We start from the raw sequence: 15,455 nt of genomic DNA on the forward strand, positions 1-15,455 counted from the left end.
CACTGAAATGCCAGCTGCCTTGGGACTGGGCCTTTATCATGACGGAGCTTCAGTTTCACCTCTGCAGCCCAGCTCTCCAAGAGACCACAGTCATTATTTCAGGCATGTCCAACAGGTAGATCATGATCTACCAGTAGATCACTGGGTATCTGTGGTAGATCACTGGCTCCCCCCAAAGAAGCTCAACATGTTTGCCCTACACCCCTAAAAAAACTCAACAACTTTGACCTGAACTCCCCAGATCACAGTCTCTTGGGAGTTGGCCACCCTGATCTAGATAGAGGAGAAGAGCCATAGATCGGTACACCTGCCTTGCATGCAGAAGGTCCAAGGCTCAATCCCCAACAGGGTGGATTCATGTAGCATTCAGAATTTCAAGATTCTGATCAGCAGCATGTAGAATATTCAATCAACATTCCATCCCCTATAAGCAAGCAGAGCCCCCGCCCCCACTTTGCGCTTCCAGGGCTGGGAAATGGGGATTTCAGGCAAAGTAGAGACCCCACATCTCTCCCTGCTTAAAGACACCACTCCAGACAGCAGGGGGCAGAGAAGCCACAGCTCCCCCAATCGCCACCTAAATTAAAAAATCCAGATGGGTTTCAAGCAAGTCTTCTGCCTGAAGCTAAGTCACGGCTTAATTAAAAAACTCAAGAGAGCAGGATCCTGCACACTGACACACATCCTCAATGCAGGCACAGGTGCCAAGTCAGGCGAGAGCAGGATCAGCCCCAGAGCCAAATAAAAGAGTCCCAGCGCAATCAGCCAGGGCTCCTTGATTAAGCAGTTCTCCCTGTGCACCTTCTCAGCAATTACTATGTTCACGCCTGAAGGGGGAACCAAATAAAAAGCTCCAATGTGCACTCGGGAGAGCATTTTCCCATCGCAGAAAGAGCCAAGGCTGATCTTTGAATACAGAGAAGAACAAAAAACCCAGAAGGGCAACAAAATGCAACCCAGGTGTGAGGACCCATTAGCAATTCAATATTTCTCCGGGAGGAAAAAGGAAGGAGATACGTAAACACAAGTGATTTATGGTTCCATTCGCATGGAACACCAAGCCAAACCATGGCTTCAGGCAAACCCACAAGCTCCCGGAAAGGAGATTGCAAACTTTGCTCCTCCTTGGTTCCTGCTGTGTTGCTGCAAGCTAAGCCATGGTTTGGACTTAGCGTGTTATCCATAGCTGGGCTCATGGATTGTCTTCTCCAGGCAAACTATCAGCCAAGAAGAAACCTTGCAGAAGGATATGAAAAGGCGATGGCAATCTCCTCCCTGGGAAGTTGCAGCGCCAGGGGTCACTAGTGCACTCAGGTCCTGCTTGTGGGCTTCCCATCTGCTTGACCACTGGGAGAACAGAATGCTAGCCTAGATAGACCTTTGGTGTGATCCAACAACTGGGCTAGTATATTCTTAAAAAACACTCTACAGCAATAAGAAAAAGGTAAGGGGTGGAAAAATAAGAGTTGTCCAGTTCTAAGAGCGCCATGTAGGAAGTGCACACAAAACAGACCATTTTCCTATTGCACACAGATGAAGCAAAAAGTGACCACAGCAGGAGAGCGCCATTTTTATTTTGGCTCCACATTCGCTAAAGACACACACCTTGTCCTTGCTTGTGCAACAGAGCAACCAAGAGTCTAGGTTTCCCCTTGGATGTGTAAAAGGGTTTCTGCCTTATCCAGTGCAGGGAGGTTCTGGAATCCTTGGGAGGTTCACATTCACACTATATATTTAAAGCACAATGATACCAAAGAAGAACAGTTATATGTTTGCCATGTATGTGATATGGGATCATAACTACATAACCTCCTCAGTCGCAGAGTAGCTGCTGGAATGGGACTGCTGAAAACAGTGTATGGCTGGAGAAACTGGCCTGCTAACAGGAGGAGATTCTGTACACACAGCTTTGTTTAGACATCAAACCATACAAGACAGCCCTTAGACTCCCCATCCCTTACTCAACAAGGTGGAAATGGAGCAATGAAAGATGAAGGGACATTGTTTATGTATGGTCCATAGTGTGAATCGATGGTTTCAATAATGGGAGGGGGAGGATATGAATCCGTATATATCTGAAGAAACTTAATGAAGTTGTAGCCCGTGAGAAATATGTGCTACCATCACTTGAGGACTTTCTCCCAAAAGAGACAGGAACCAAAGTATTTACTAAATTGGATGCCTCAAGCAGTTTCTGGCAAGCACCAAATACCAGAGTTATACACCGACGCCATCTATCACACTCTGCAATGCTTGCCATTTGGAATCGCAACAGCTTCTGAGATTTTTCAAAGGAAGATGACAGAACTTGTCCAAGGCATAAAAGGAGGTCTTCATGGATGACATCAATCAGGTACATTATTGGAAGACAGATTGGGGACACAGGGGACAGTCTTGACTTAGATCCATGAATCTGGACTCAAGGTAGACAAGGAGAAATGCGTTTTTCACGGAGGCAAAGTTCTTGCAACAATTAAGACATGCCAGGTGAAGATAAATGCTATCAGAGGCTCAAAAGCAGAACTACCACACTTTTTTTTGGAAATGTGAATTATCTTGCTTGATATGTGCAAGACGACCCCGCAGAAGCACATCCTCTAAACCTATTACTGAAATCCATCATGTCTTCGTTTGGGAGATCAGATTAGCAGGCTGCCTTTACAAAGATAAAGGACATGATCTCCACTGCCCCACGTTTGCAGTTCTATGATGCCAACATACACGGCACTTGTGCAAACAACCGCAAGCTAGGTAGAATACATGATTCAGAATGGATGCTAGCAACATTCTACTCCAGAACTCTTTTCAAAGCAGAGAAACATTACAAAAAAGCAAACCAAAAAAACCTGAAGTGCCTAGCTAGTATTTTAACACTGAAACCCTTTTGCAGATGCTCGTTCCAGGCTCCTCACAGACCATAAACCCTTGGTGACCTTGATTAAAAGGAAAATAATTAGACCATGACGACACCAATGTCTTCTCGCAAGAATGATAAGATTCAACCCAGTAGCTGAATACATCACAGAAAGAAGTTGGCCATACCATAGCCAACACCTGCCAACCCCCCCCCCAAACACAAGCAGAGAGTTACAAGTTAGAGAAGATTGCTAAGGTACTACGTTCTCCCAGAACCCTTCCCTAGCAGCATCTAAATGCAGGTTTCAGTGAATCCAAACAACTACTTATGGAAATCCACAACCTTTTAATAATATTTCAGATCAGGACAGCCTAAATATCCTGGTAATTCTTCAGAGATGACTGTTAAGTACTTTGCTGAGAATGGGCCACCAAGTGAATTGGCAAGTCTAATAAGGGAATAAGGCTAATAATGTTGTCTATGAGGAAAGAAAAGGGCTGGAGCTGGGCAGGACATGAGAAATAATAGAATCTTATCCTGTGGCTATTACAGAATACAGTGGTACCTCAGGTTAAGCACTTAATTCGTTCCGGAGGTCCGCACTTAACCTGAAACTGTTCTTAACCTGAAGCACCACTTTAGCTAATGGGGCCTCCCGCTGCCGGAGCCAGATTTCTGTTCTCATCCAGAAGCAAAGTTCTTAACCTAAAGCACTATTTCTGGGTTAGCGGAGTCTGTAACCTGAAGCGTATGTAACCTGAGGTACCACTGTAAACAGATCAACATCATGAAAGGAACCTTTTGTCTCTACACCCTGATTTTAGATAGACCTTGGAAAAGGTCCACAGCTGATCTAGGTGAACTGGGAGGTTGACACTATTTGGTTTGTGGGGGGCACTACCCCAGGTACAGCGAGATACTCTCCTTGTCTGACGTTGCTCTGACATTGTTGCACAACTGAACAACACCCCAGTTCGCTTTTGGCCTACCAGGTGAACTGATGACTGATAGTAAAAGCATTTTACAGCAGCAGAATTCCAGGCATGCTGGATATATTACCATATATTTTGCCATATTACCATCCGCCCTCGCTACCTTCAAGGAAATGAAAAAGCAGAGAGAATTGGCACACAGGATAGGAAACCTTAACATGACCCAAACATTGCCCTTTTTAGCTACAGAACTTGGGTTTTGGATATGCCACTGGATTTCGCTCAGATATATTGCAAACGGGAAGACAAATCGGAACACCCATTCCAACCTTGGGAAAAGTTGCTTCTTCAGTTTTCCAAGCTAACAGAAGTTACAACTGTATTTCTAGGGCCGATTCAATTTGGTACAAGAACTATATTTAGAGTTTATATCAAACTCAGTGAACAGACCAAGGCTAGGCTCCAGCTTTTACCCAAGGAGCAATTGAGCACCCACAACATGTTCAAATTGAATATGGAATACAAAAACTGGTGTTTTTATCTATCCCTGAGAATGCAATTGGCCAAATGCAAGCTCACTTTTTCTGAGACACTACCAAGCCATCTTGCAAGGCTCCCAGCAATGATACTTTGCAGACAATCACTCTCTTGGGTCAAGTTATTTGGAAATGTTTAAGTTTTAGTGATGAATGACTAACATCAATCAATGACCTGCTGTTTCAACAATGCTGACTTATTCCATTATTGGTCCTTTAAAACAAAGAGATAAAGATATGTGGATAGTGCCATTATTTAGTCTGGTCACTAGGTGGCCCTGGACTTAGTAGTATCTGGCTGCAGTCAGGAGTTTCTCTGTCTTGGTCTAAAGGGAGACTAAGTTTTCATCAAGCATCCTGCCTGGAGTGGCCTCCAAGGCTCCCATGTTTATATATGCAAAAAGAGGAAGTACCTCCTGGCCCACTGCCTATCTTTGGAACTCATTGCCACAGGATGTTGCCACAAATGGCTATTTAAAGGAGTCTTGATAAATATACTGGGGGGTGGGGGTGACGGTAAGAAAACTGCCTCAACTAACTACAATAGCAAAACAAACAGCGATGGAGATCACCTTCTCACCCTGTTTGTGAAACTCCTGGAAGGCCAGCAAAACTGCAAACAAGCTACCGTGCTAAACAGGCCCACCCCCAAGTAGCTTTGGAAAAGGTGCTGGAACAGCCCATAATTCCCCTACCTTCCCTTCTGGGTATTTACGCCTGTTTGGAGGAACGGAAGATGCCCCTGGCGAGGGCGTAGCATCTTTCCATCCAACAGAAGGTGGCAATTCCTCCATTTTGGGGGTCTTTCTTGCAACTACCCAACATACACAGACACACACGTGAGAAGCTTTTCGGGGTCTAAATAAAACAGTCGTTCCACCCTGGCTACAGTCTCCCAAGTCCATTTGTGCGCTCTATCCGGGTTCCCAACCAGGCACACCTTTGGCTTCGGAGGCCACCGCCGCTCCAACGGCCACGGCCAGGCAACAAGCCAAAGAAGCCGCCTTGCATTCCCATGACGCCTTAGGAGGCAGGCACAGAAACAAGCCGGACTTGCGCTTCAGCTGCCCAGCCGATCACTCCGCCGGCTCTCTGGCGTTTGGGTCAGTTACTGTTCCAGCTACCTGGCCAAACAGGGCCCGTTTGCACAAGCGATTTGCACCAAACACCCCTCCTTAGGCACAATGCTGTACACGAAACCATTCCAAGCGTGGCCCTGGCGGAGCAACCGCGGGCTCCCAACGTCCGTTTCCCCACGCCCATGTGTGTTTAAGACTCTAATCATTCAGATTAAAAAAGCGGGGGGGGGGATACAGGAAAATCAACAGCTCCCAGCTGTTTGGAAGCCCTGCAAAATTTCACCTGACCAGCCCACGCAGGGGAGCAAACCCGCCCCCACTCCCCGGGCGCGCCACTTCCTCCAGTTTTAAAGATACGTGCTGGATGCAATTTAGTAGAGATTGGGGCGGGAGTGGGGGGGGGGAGAGAAGTGGGGGAAATGCCAAATCAATCCTGCAACCACCATCCACGCCTATTTCGCACCCGCCCACCCCCCTCCAGCGCTGTACGAGACCCGTTTCCCTCCCCCACGCGCTCCTCCCCATTGCAAAGATTTCCCAGGCTTCCCACCACCACCCCACACCCCCTTTGCAAAGCGATCGATGCCCCCGTTTCCCCTGGACAGGTTACCCAGGCAAATCCCAGGCTCTACAGAGGCCCATCGGAGCAGGAGGATTCAGCAGTCGTACCAGACGCCCTCCCCAGCACCCCCCTCCAAGTGCCCCCTCCTCTCAAGTCCCCTCCCGCACATCCACAACTGAAAGCCGGGGGGTGGGGGAGAGCGCAGACACGGAACGGCCCCTTCCTTTGCCATCCTTGCAAAACTCTGATTTCGAGGGGGTGGGGGTAGAGGAAACAAAAGGAAGACCCAGCCGCTCTTTCGATCCGAATTACCATTGCATCCAGCCAGCAGCGGCCCCGATCCTGCTGCTCTCCGGCTTGCGTATGACAAAGGCAGACGTAGCAGCTTCCTTTCCTTCCCTGCTTCGGCGGCTTTTGTTCGTTCCCGGCCCTTTCTCTCCAGCCACCCAAACTGCCTGCAAAATTCCAATTTTCTCTCTCTCTCGGGCGTCTCCTTCCGTTTTCCATGCAATTACAAAAAAGGAAGAGGGGGAGGAAATCCAATTCGAAAATGTGTAAGATAGAAAGGGGAGAGGGGAGCACAAGGATTCAACAAGCCTGAGGTCCCTCGCCTTGGGAAAAGGCGAGAAGTCGTTGCAAACAGCCGCACCGCCCACACTGGCAGCTCCGGATCCACTCCTCTCCGGCGTCTCCCGGCGTGTGAACAGGAGAGGATTCGAACCTGTGGACGCTCCGCGGCTGTTCCCAGGCCCGCGCGCGCCTCCCTCCGGCGCTTCCATTGTCTCCGCCGCGAAGTTCCCACTGCCTCCACGCTCCCTCCCGCCCCAATTAGTTTTATGGTTTACTGTTAAAGGGAAAGGAAGACAGAAAGCAGGGTGGGCGGGGGCGAAACTTCGCCTTCTCCAGACTTTTGACCCTTTCCAAACGCTTTTAAAATAAAAATAAGAGAGAGAGAGAGAGAGATGTCTAGGAAATAAACTGGAGACGACCAAGGCAGGAGCCAAACTTAAAAAGCACCCAGGGAATTGCTCCTGTACCCTGTTTAATTTTACATAGGGCAGCTCCACATATATATTCCTTTAGTACAGAGGGGCTGTTGGGTCCAAGTCTGGCTTCAAGGTAAATTACCATTAAAAGAGGAACAGGAGCCTTGAAATTACCTATCAATAGTTGGTAGCATTTGCTCAGCAGCGTGAGCAGGTGCCCCTGTCGCCTGGTGTCAATGGATTGTACTCTACATCTATTTAAAATATGGAACTCAAGCCCACTAGAGAGATGTAATGATGGCCACCAACTTGGACTGGTTAAAAAGAGGATGGAAATATTCATGGTGCAGAATTATTATTGTTATTGTTATTATTATTATTATTATTATTATTATTATTATTATTATTATTATTATTTATATCCCACCCTCCCCAGCCGAAGCCGGGCTCAGGGCGGCTAACAACAATAAAACAGTACAACAGTACAACACAACACAACACTCTAAAATCATTCATTATAAAATTAATTCAAATCAAACCAATGGCAACCATTGTGCCAGAGCTCCGCGAAGATTGCTGAAGGAGGGAGTCAGGCTGTGCCCTGTGCCATTGCTATCAATGGGCAATTGACCACAATGGCAGTGATATGCCAACAGGATTTGTGTGAATACTGGAAGCCACTGGAGAGGAGAGTGCTCTGGTGCTCAGATCCTGCTTGTGGGTTTAGCCTTGGAGCATCTGGTTGGCCACTCTGAGAACAGGATGCTGGACCAGATGGGCCATGGGCCTGATCCAGCAAGCTGTTATTTGTGTTCTTTTCCTAACAGAGAAACACATTGAATTAATCAACAACAACCAGGTTCATTCATTTCAGTGGGTCTACTGCGAGTAGGACCCAGCTGAATCTCATCAACAGTATATTTGATTTCCAAATGTGTACTGTATCTCTTTATCACATGCAACTTTTATGCAGAACCGTGTTCTCTTTTCTGGCAATTTATAACTAGCTAACCTAGTTTTACAGCACCTGTTTTGTTTTGTTTTTCCTGGGGGAGTAGAATGGGATTGTGAGGGGTGGAATCTGAAGGGGGCAGGCTTGGGAATCCAAACTTTTATTCTTAGAATCTCTCCCCCACACACACACACAATTTTGCTTCTGAAAGGTGACACTAGAGGAGGACAAGCAGAAAGAGATTTAATTTTATTATCATTATTATTTTTAAAGCCTCTGAAATAATGTTTAGTACCTGATCACAATTCAGTCTAACAATGTGATCCAAAAAGGTCATTTGTGCAGAAGTAAATCCCACAGGGTTCAGTGGGACCTACATAACTGCCAAATAAATACAGCTATAGGAACACCTCTCCTGAATCAGAGTGAGGGCCTAATCCTGTTTCCCAGTGACCAACCAGATGCCTCCAGAAAGCCCACAGAATGCAGTTGCCCTCCCCTGCTGTTTGCCATTGACAAGGGGGGTCCACAGAAAGCACCAGATTTAGGGTGGAGCGGCAGTCCCCCCTCCCCACGCAGGGTGCCGAATCAAGAAAGTGCTAAATTGAGAATATCCATAATCGAGAAGATCCATTTGGGGGCACCAATTTTTGGGCTTGCATGGCGCACTTTATTGCAAAAGATTGCCAAAGTCCGCCCCTGGGTTCTCATGGCTAATAGCCATGGGCAGCCCTGACCTCCAGGAATTTGATGGCTTTGAAAGCCAATCCTATGCACAGTTTCTCCAGGAGGAAGCCCTATTGAGCACAGTGGGATTTTCTTCTGGGTAAACATGCAGAGGATCACACTGCAAGCTAAACTATGTCAAGCCCGTGACTTACAGTTCAGCTGTGTAGCCGGGGCCTAGAAATGTTTACTCAGAAGTAAATTAAACAGACTAACAGTTTATGGCAGGCATAGGCAAACTCGGCCCTCCAGATGTTTTGGGACAACAATTCCCACCATCCCTGACCACTGGTCCTGTTAGCTGGGGATCATAGGAGTTGTAGTCCCAAAACATCTGGCGGGCCGAGTTTGCCTATGCTTGGTTTTTGGAGTTCTAAGAGCCTAGGAAGGCATGTGACATCTCTGATCCACCCAGCACCTCCTGCATCAGCCACCAGGGCCAGGACTGTGTGATACACAGCAGCAGCCACCCAGCAAGGGCATCCTGGACTGGATCAGCTGCAGAATAGCACTTGGTGGAACACCAGAGAACCAGGTGGTGGTACTATTGTGGTTGTTTTATTGTGTTTTAAATATACTGTAAGCTGCTCTGAGAACTTTGGTTAGTGGGCGGAGTATAAATATAAATCCTAAATAAATAAAATGCAGTTACCTGATGGCCTTCATTACTATCCTTTCAGTGCCATGCAAGGTCCATTTGTGGTTCTGATATCCGGCTGCTGATTTTCTCCTCCATTATCTTTCATGTTGTTCCAAGAACCTGCATTTTATTATGTAATTCTGAGTATTGTCATTATAGAATTGTTTTAATTTTTTAACGTTGCATAGATATTACGTTGCGGCATTTGCGTTGTCTGTTGTAAACCGCCTTATTGTCTTCTGAGGAAGGACAGTATAGAAATAAATTTAACAAGTAAGATAAATAATAGCCATGCATGCACATGAACACTAAGCCTCCTGCAATGTGCGTCCTGCAATTTTTGCACAGCACCACAGATGCTGGAACTGTTCACATTTGGAACTGTCAGGCAATGATACTTTTCCAAATGCATTTTTTTTTTTTTTAATTGAAAGCTCTCTTGGATTTTGCATCAGCCGACAGGTGACAATGAGCCATCAACAATGTGTGGAATTGAGGGAAGTTCACATTTCCCAAGTGGTTCTTGGTAAGAAAATTGGTGTGTTGTGAGCATGACCCTCTCCTGGTCTGTGAAATGCTGGATTGCAACACAGCTCTTTCCCTCAACCCACCCCACTGTCCAGTGGACCACCCAAGCTATCTCCGAGACAGAGTCATTATATATGTTTGGAATTTGCCTTACCCTGCCCCCTCCCTCTGCAATTTGCCCCATTATTCTAATTGAGGTTGAATTTTGCGCCTGGCGTTCCACAAATGCCACCCACCAGGGCAATGAGATAATTGCCAGGTTCAGGTTTGTGGTCATTACAGCATCCCTGGTCAAGTGGGCGGCCTAGAACTGCCACCTCTCATTACCTACCCTCCTGCCCTGAGCCCTGCGGATCATTCACCCCCTCACTCTGTTCAGGGGCCAGGGCAGGAGGGAGGATCCGAGGAGATTAGGCAGAAAGAGAGCGGAAACGGTGGGTGAAATGTAGCAAATGAGAACCTTGAACTGAGGAAGGAAAAGGAGGTCTGAGAGACCCCAAGGAAGACATCTTTGCTGGCCTTGATCTCATGGTGGCCTGGAAGGGGGGGGGGAGTCCTGGAGAAAGCACCCTGATATCTTGCCACACCTCATTCAGAGATATAATACATCTCCTGTGTGGGTACTTTTAGGCACACAGGAACCTGTACACTTCAAATTACAGTATTCTATTTCTTGAAGCACGAAGTGAAGTGTGACCTTAAAAGCATGGGAGGCTCACCCTTTTCGGTCCCTACCAGGGAAGCTGCCATTTTCTAATTCCTAGGCCTGGAGGATCCATTTAGCCATCATGGCTAGAGGAACCCATTGATAGACTTCTTTTGATTAATCTGCTTTAGGGCCATTTAAGCTACATCTTCCAGCAGTGAGTTCCACAAGTAATATTCATGTGTGAAGTATTTCTTTGGACTGTCCTGTACTGGTTTGTTTGTGAATCCATTTCATCCAGTGACCCTGATTCGTAGTACTCTGATTTGAGGAGCAGGGGTGAGGAATGGAATCAAGCAATCCACTTTCCCTTGTGTACCACAGAGAATTTTAACAGACCTCTCACACATTTCCATTGCTTTAGCCATCTTCTTTCTAACCCAAGGCCACTTCAAGACAACTTTTTTACTGAACATTCAACCTTTGTTTGCAAGGAGAGGAGATGACTGCCTGCTATTTATTGAGCATTCATTTCAATTTGTTTGCTTTAGTTAGATAACATTGCTTCAAAGAAGTGCTATCCCACCCAAGTCTGATCTGTTGGGGAATTGGGTTCCTTGCGCAAGTCCTCCCAATCAGCCGCAATTGCGCCACTTGAATTTGCCAGCATGTGACTGAATCCCACCCCAAAATACTCAAAGAAGACCCAAGCACTTTTCCTGATAGAGAGAGGCATTGCTAGGTCCTTCACTGAACTCCCCACGGGCCCATGAAACAAATCTGCAAAACTATACATGCAAATTTAGGCCTGCTTTCAAAGGGAAAGCCCCTCTGTAAACAAAGTGGAAAAGAATGCAAGTTTTTGAGGAAGAGGCAAGAGGGTCAGTGCAAAAGACCCAGAACGCACACAAACACACCCTGCAACAATGCCCTGGAAAATGCTCCAGCACTTTGATTCTGTCGGCCTGCCTCTCAGCATCAATTTCAGGCTGATGTCATGCATGCAAAAGTTTACAAGAACCCACCCCATTGTATTGCTTGCATCAGAATGCCAGGCTGTATTTAGCCTTTCTGGGGGCAAATTCAGTAAATGAAAACAACCGTAACAAACAGTTGTCAATTGCAGCTCTCAGCACCTACACTTCCCAGGGTTCTTTGGCCACAACTGTTGGCTTGGTATGATACTGGTTAAAATATATACTGTAGATACTGGTTAAAATACAGTGGTACAGTGGTACCTCGGGTTACAGACACTTCAGGTTACAGACGCTTCACGTTACAGACTCCGCTAACCCAGAAATAGTACCTCAGGTTAAGAACTTTGCTTCAGGATGAGAAGAGAAATCGTGCAGCAGTGGCACAGCGCAAGCAGGAGGCCCCATTAGCTAAAGTGGTGCTTCAGGTTAAGAACAGTTTCAGGTTAAGAACGGACCTCCAGAATGAATTAAGTTCTTAACCCGAGGTACCACTGTATGTTGGTTTAAGAACAGCTTAGTTTATGAACAACAAACACAGAAGTAGGTGTTTTGGTTTGTGAACTTTGCCTTGGAATAAGAACATGTTTTGCTTCATGTTGAGTGTGTTCCATTTGTAAATTGAGTCCCCTGCTGCTATGTGAAAGCACGTCTCGGTTTAAGAACGCTTTGGTTTAAGAACGGACTTCCGGATTAAGTTTGTAAACCAAGATACCACTGTACACAGTGCGCATGGCGCCTCAAACACGCAGGTAATGCCACGTGGAGTTTGGTCCTGAGAAACTAAGCTGCCACGAGGCATGATCTGATCATTTCGAGATACTTCACAGAAAGAGATTTCAAAATGAAAATATTGAATGAATTAATAATATTAGAAACTATTCAGTCAGGGTAAGTCACTTCTTTTTTTGTTTTGTTTTTAAAAGTTTATTCATCCGGGGTGGGGAAGTCACTTCTCTGAATCCAGTGGGTTTGCGCAGCCAGGCTAATCCTGGCCGGCCTTCGGAGGGGATCTATCGGGTGCTCTGTCTGGGGTGGGGGTGGGGGGATGGCAAAGGACTGCATCAGAGGGACCGGGGTGGGAGCAGGCAGGGGACCGAGGCTGATGCTAGAAGACCTTTGTTCCCCCGGCCTCAGCTTGCAGCCTCAGTGGGAAGACGGCCTGACAAAAGAGCCCCTTTCCAACAGACTCCCCCCCCCCCCGCTCTCCTCCCGCTTCCCTATTCATCCTTCAGCCTGAATTAGAGCGAGCCCTCCGCTCCCTTCTCACCCTCTCCATTCAAAAGGCAGCCCAGGCGAGGGGGCGGAGCCAGCCTTTCCAAACGAGCCAATCCAGCTGCTCCGCAGGCTCCATTGATGGCGTTTCCCAAAGCGAGTCTCTTCTTCTTTTCTTAAAGGGGAGGAGGCGTCGGAGAGGGTGGATAGAGCCAATGAGCGACGCAAAGGGCTGTCAGCTTCAAGGAAGGGAATGCCAGCCTCCTCCTGATTGTTGGGGTTCGTCCGTCGCCGCCGCCTCCAAGCTTAACGTTCGTTCCGACTTGAGCAAGTTAATTCGCATTGTTGCATCTCCAGGCGGTTCTTGCCTGTGGCTTCCTCTGCTGGTTTCTGAGAGGCGCAGTCCCGCCAGTCACGCACATTTGGGGAACTGGGGAGGTGCGGGGATAAGTTACTGCTTCCCTTCTTTTCTCGCTGCCAGCGCGGCTTGCAAGCCTAAGAGACCCTAAGGCAGGCATAGAGAAACTCGGCCCTCCAGATGTTTTGGGACTACAACTCCCACGACCCCTAGCTAACAGGACCAGTGATCAGGGATGATGGGAATTGTAGTCCCAAAACATCTGGAGGGCCGAGATTGCCCATGCCTGCCCTAAGGCGGCTTTCCCTGCCCCAAACCCAGATGTTTTGGACTACAACTCCCATCAGCACCCGCCAGCATGGTTTATTGCGATGGCATAGTCAAAAGTTTCTGGAAGGTCCTAGGTTTGGGGAAAGATAATTTAAGGTGAATCTGGTGCTTTTAAGGAGGCAGGATTTGCCCAAGTGCTCCATCTGTTTTAGCTTTTTAAAAAATGAAACTCACTTATTGAGTTTGCAAGTTACTGGGAACCAGGCAGAGGGCTTTGTCTACAGTGGCACCTGCCCTGTGGAATGCCCCCCCCATCAAATATCAAGGAGATAAAGAACTACTGTACACAACTTTTAGAAGACATCTGAAGGCAGCCCTGTATTGGAAAGTTTTTAATGTTTGACATTTTATTATGTTTGTATATGTGCTGGAAGCTACCCAGAGTGGCTGTGGAAATCCAGCCAGAAGGGCATGGTATAAATAGTATTATTATTACTATTATTATTATTATTATTATTATTATTATTACCCTCCTGCCTTTTTCTCCAAGGAGCTTAAGGTGGTCACATGGTTCCCCCACCCCCTCATGGTTCCCCATCCCCACAGCAACTCTGTGGGGCAGAGTGGGTTGAGGCAGTGACTGGCCCCACATCACTCAGTGAGATTCATAGCTAAATGGTGATTTGAACCCTAGTCTCCCAGCTCCGACACTAACCGCTATGCAACACTCCTTCTAGTTCTTTAATCATTTGTTTCCTTTCTCAGGGTGTTGGAAGCCATTTGGAAGAGGGGTCCCTCCTTACGGTGTTCTCACCTGTCTCTTCCAAAGTTCATACCTGCCTAAGAACCTGGCTGGAGCAGACTGAGCTAGGCACACTTAGCAGAATGGCTATATGTCCTAGTTTACAGAGGGCAGTCCATTATTTGAACAGTGCCCCACCACTTAAAACAGCTTCCCAACAACCAGCCACATAACATAATTTATGGACCTGATAGGTATCTAAAGCCATTTGCACATAACAAATAGGAGACTACACAACACAAAACACTGCTTCTGTGTGTAGGTTTTATTTTATTTGGTTTTTTATCTCATATTTTGGAAATGTACACCCAGATTTGTTTTTCCTTTAAAAATTTTTGGGGGCCCCAAGAGAGTGGGGCCCTAAGCTATATAGCTTGTTTAGCTTATACGTAAATCCGGCACTGCTTATACCACTTTCAGCACTTTCAACATTCTGGCTACAGCCACCAAGGGGATGGGGCGGCTCCTCTATGATATATTTTTGCTAAAGATTTTACAAATACGTCCATTGTCTCTTTTTTCAAGCTGCGTTTTCTACAGATCAGTTTCATTTGTTGTGAGACATTAGAGTTGCATACAGTGTTAGGTTAAGAAGAAAAGAGGGGGAGAGAGGAGGAGGGGGCATGGTGAGGGGGTTGGGGTTGGGTGGCAATGCTTCTATTCTTCGACTTAGTGTATGTGTGGGGTTTTGTGTTAGCGTCATTTGTGTGGGTTCTATTACTATTTGCTTGTATTTCCTTGGTGGTGAGAGAGGTTGGGGGCAGCCTAGGGTGTGGTTGGTTGTCTTTGGTTGGCTGTACAGTGGTACCTCGGGTTAAGAACTTAATTCGTTCTGGAGGTCCGTTCTAAACCTGAAACTGTTCTTAACCTGAGGTACCACATTAGCTAATGGGGCCTCCAGCTGCTACTGTGCCACCGTCGTGCAATTTCTGTTCTCATCCTGAGGCAAAGTTCTTAACCCGAGGTACTATTTCTGGATTAGCGGAGTCTGTAACCTGAAGCGTCTGTAACCTGAAGCGTCTGTAACCCGAGGTACCACTGTAATGAGATTTGTTTTTGTGTGTGAGTGGGGTATGTGTGTGTTTTTGGATCAGGTTAGCCAGATTGATTCATATGCTGTCGGTGGATTATTGTTGTTGTTTTGTTGGGCTGGGGGAACCATACTGGGGTAAATGCGTCTTCTTCTATTTGTCCCCATGTCAGTTTCAGTTTATGGCTCCTCTGTGATGAAAACTTGAGGTAATTAATAACTAGAATACAAAAAAGGGAGGTGTGAGGAGGTTGATGAAACAAGATAATGAAAGATAAAGATTTGGGAATATTGGATTTGTTTTTAATTTTTTGTTTGCTCTTGTTTTTGGTTTTGATGTATTGTGTGTTTTGTTCTCTTTT

General features: G+C 46.7%; 1 protein-coding gene across 1 annotated transcript in view; it reads right to left on the bottom strand.

The window, feature by feature from the left end:
- The window catches only part of VANGL2 (VANGL planar cell polarity protein 2), a 43,605-nt gene extending 36,867 nt beyond the window's left edge, over window positions 1-6,738 (bottom strand). Inside the window, exon 1 of the mRNA XM_083478312.1 lies at window positions 6,279-6,738. The gene's annotated coding sequence lies outside the window, so the exon portion shown is untranslated. The remainder of the gene's footprint in view (window positions 1-6,278) is intronic.
- Between the last annotated feature and the right edge of the window lie 8,717 nt (window positions 6,739-15,455).

The sequence above is a fragment of the Podarcis liolepis genome, assembly GCF_965112155.1.
Source record: "Podarcis liolepis genome assembly, chromosome: 15".
Classification (NCBI taxonomy): Eukaryota; Metazoa; Chordata; class Lepidosauria; order Squamata; family Lacertidae; genus Podarcis; species Podarcis liolepis.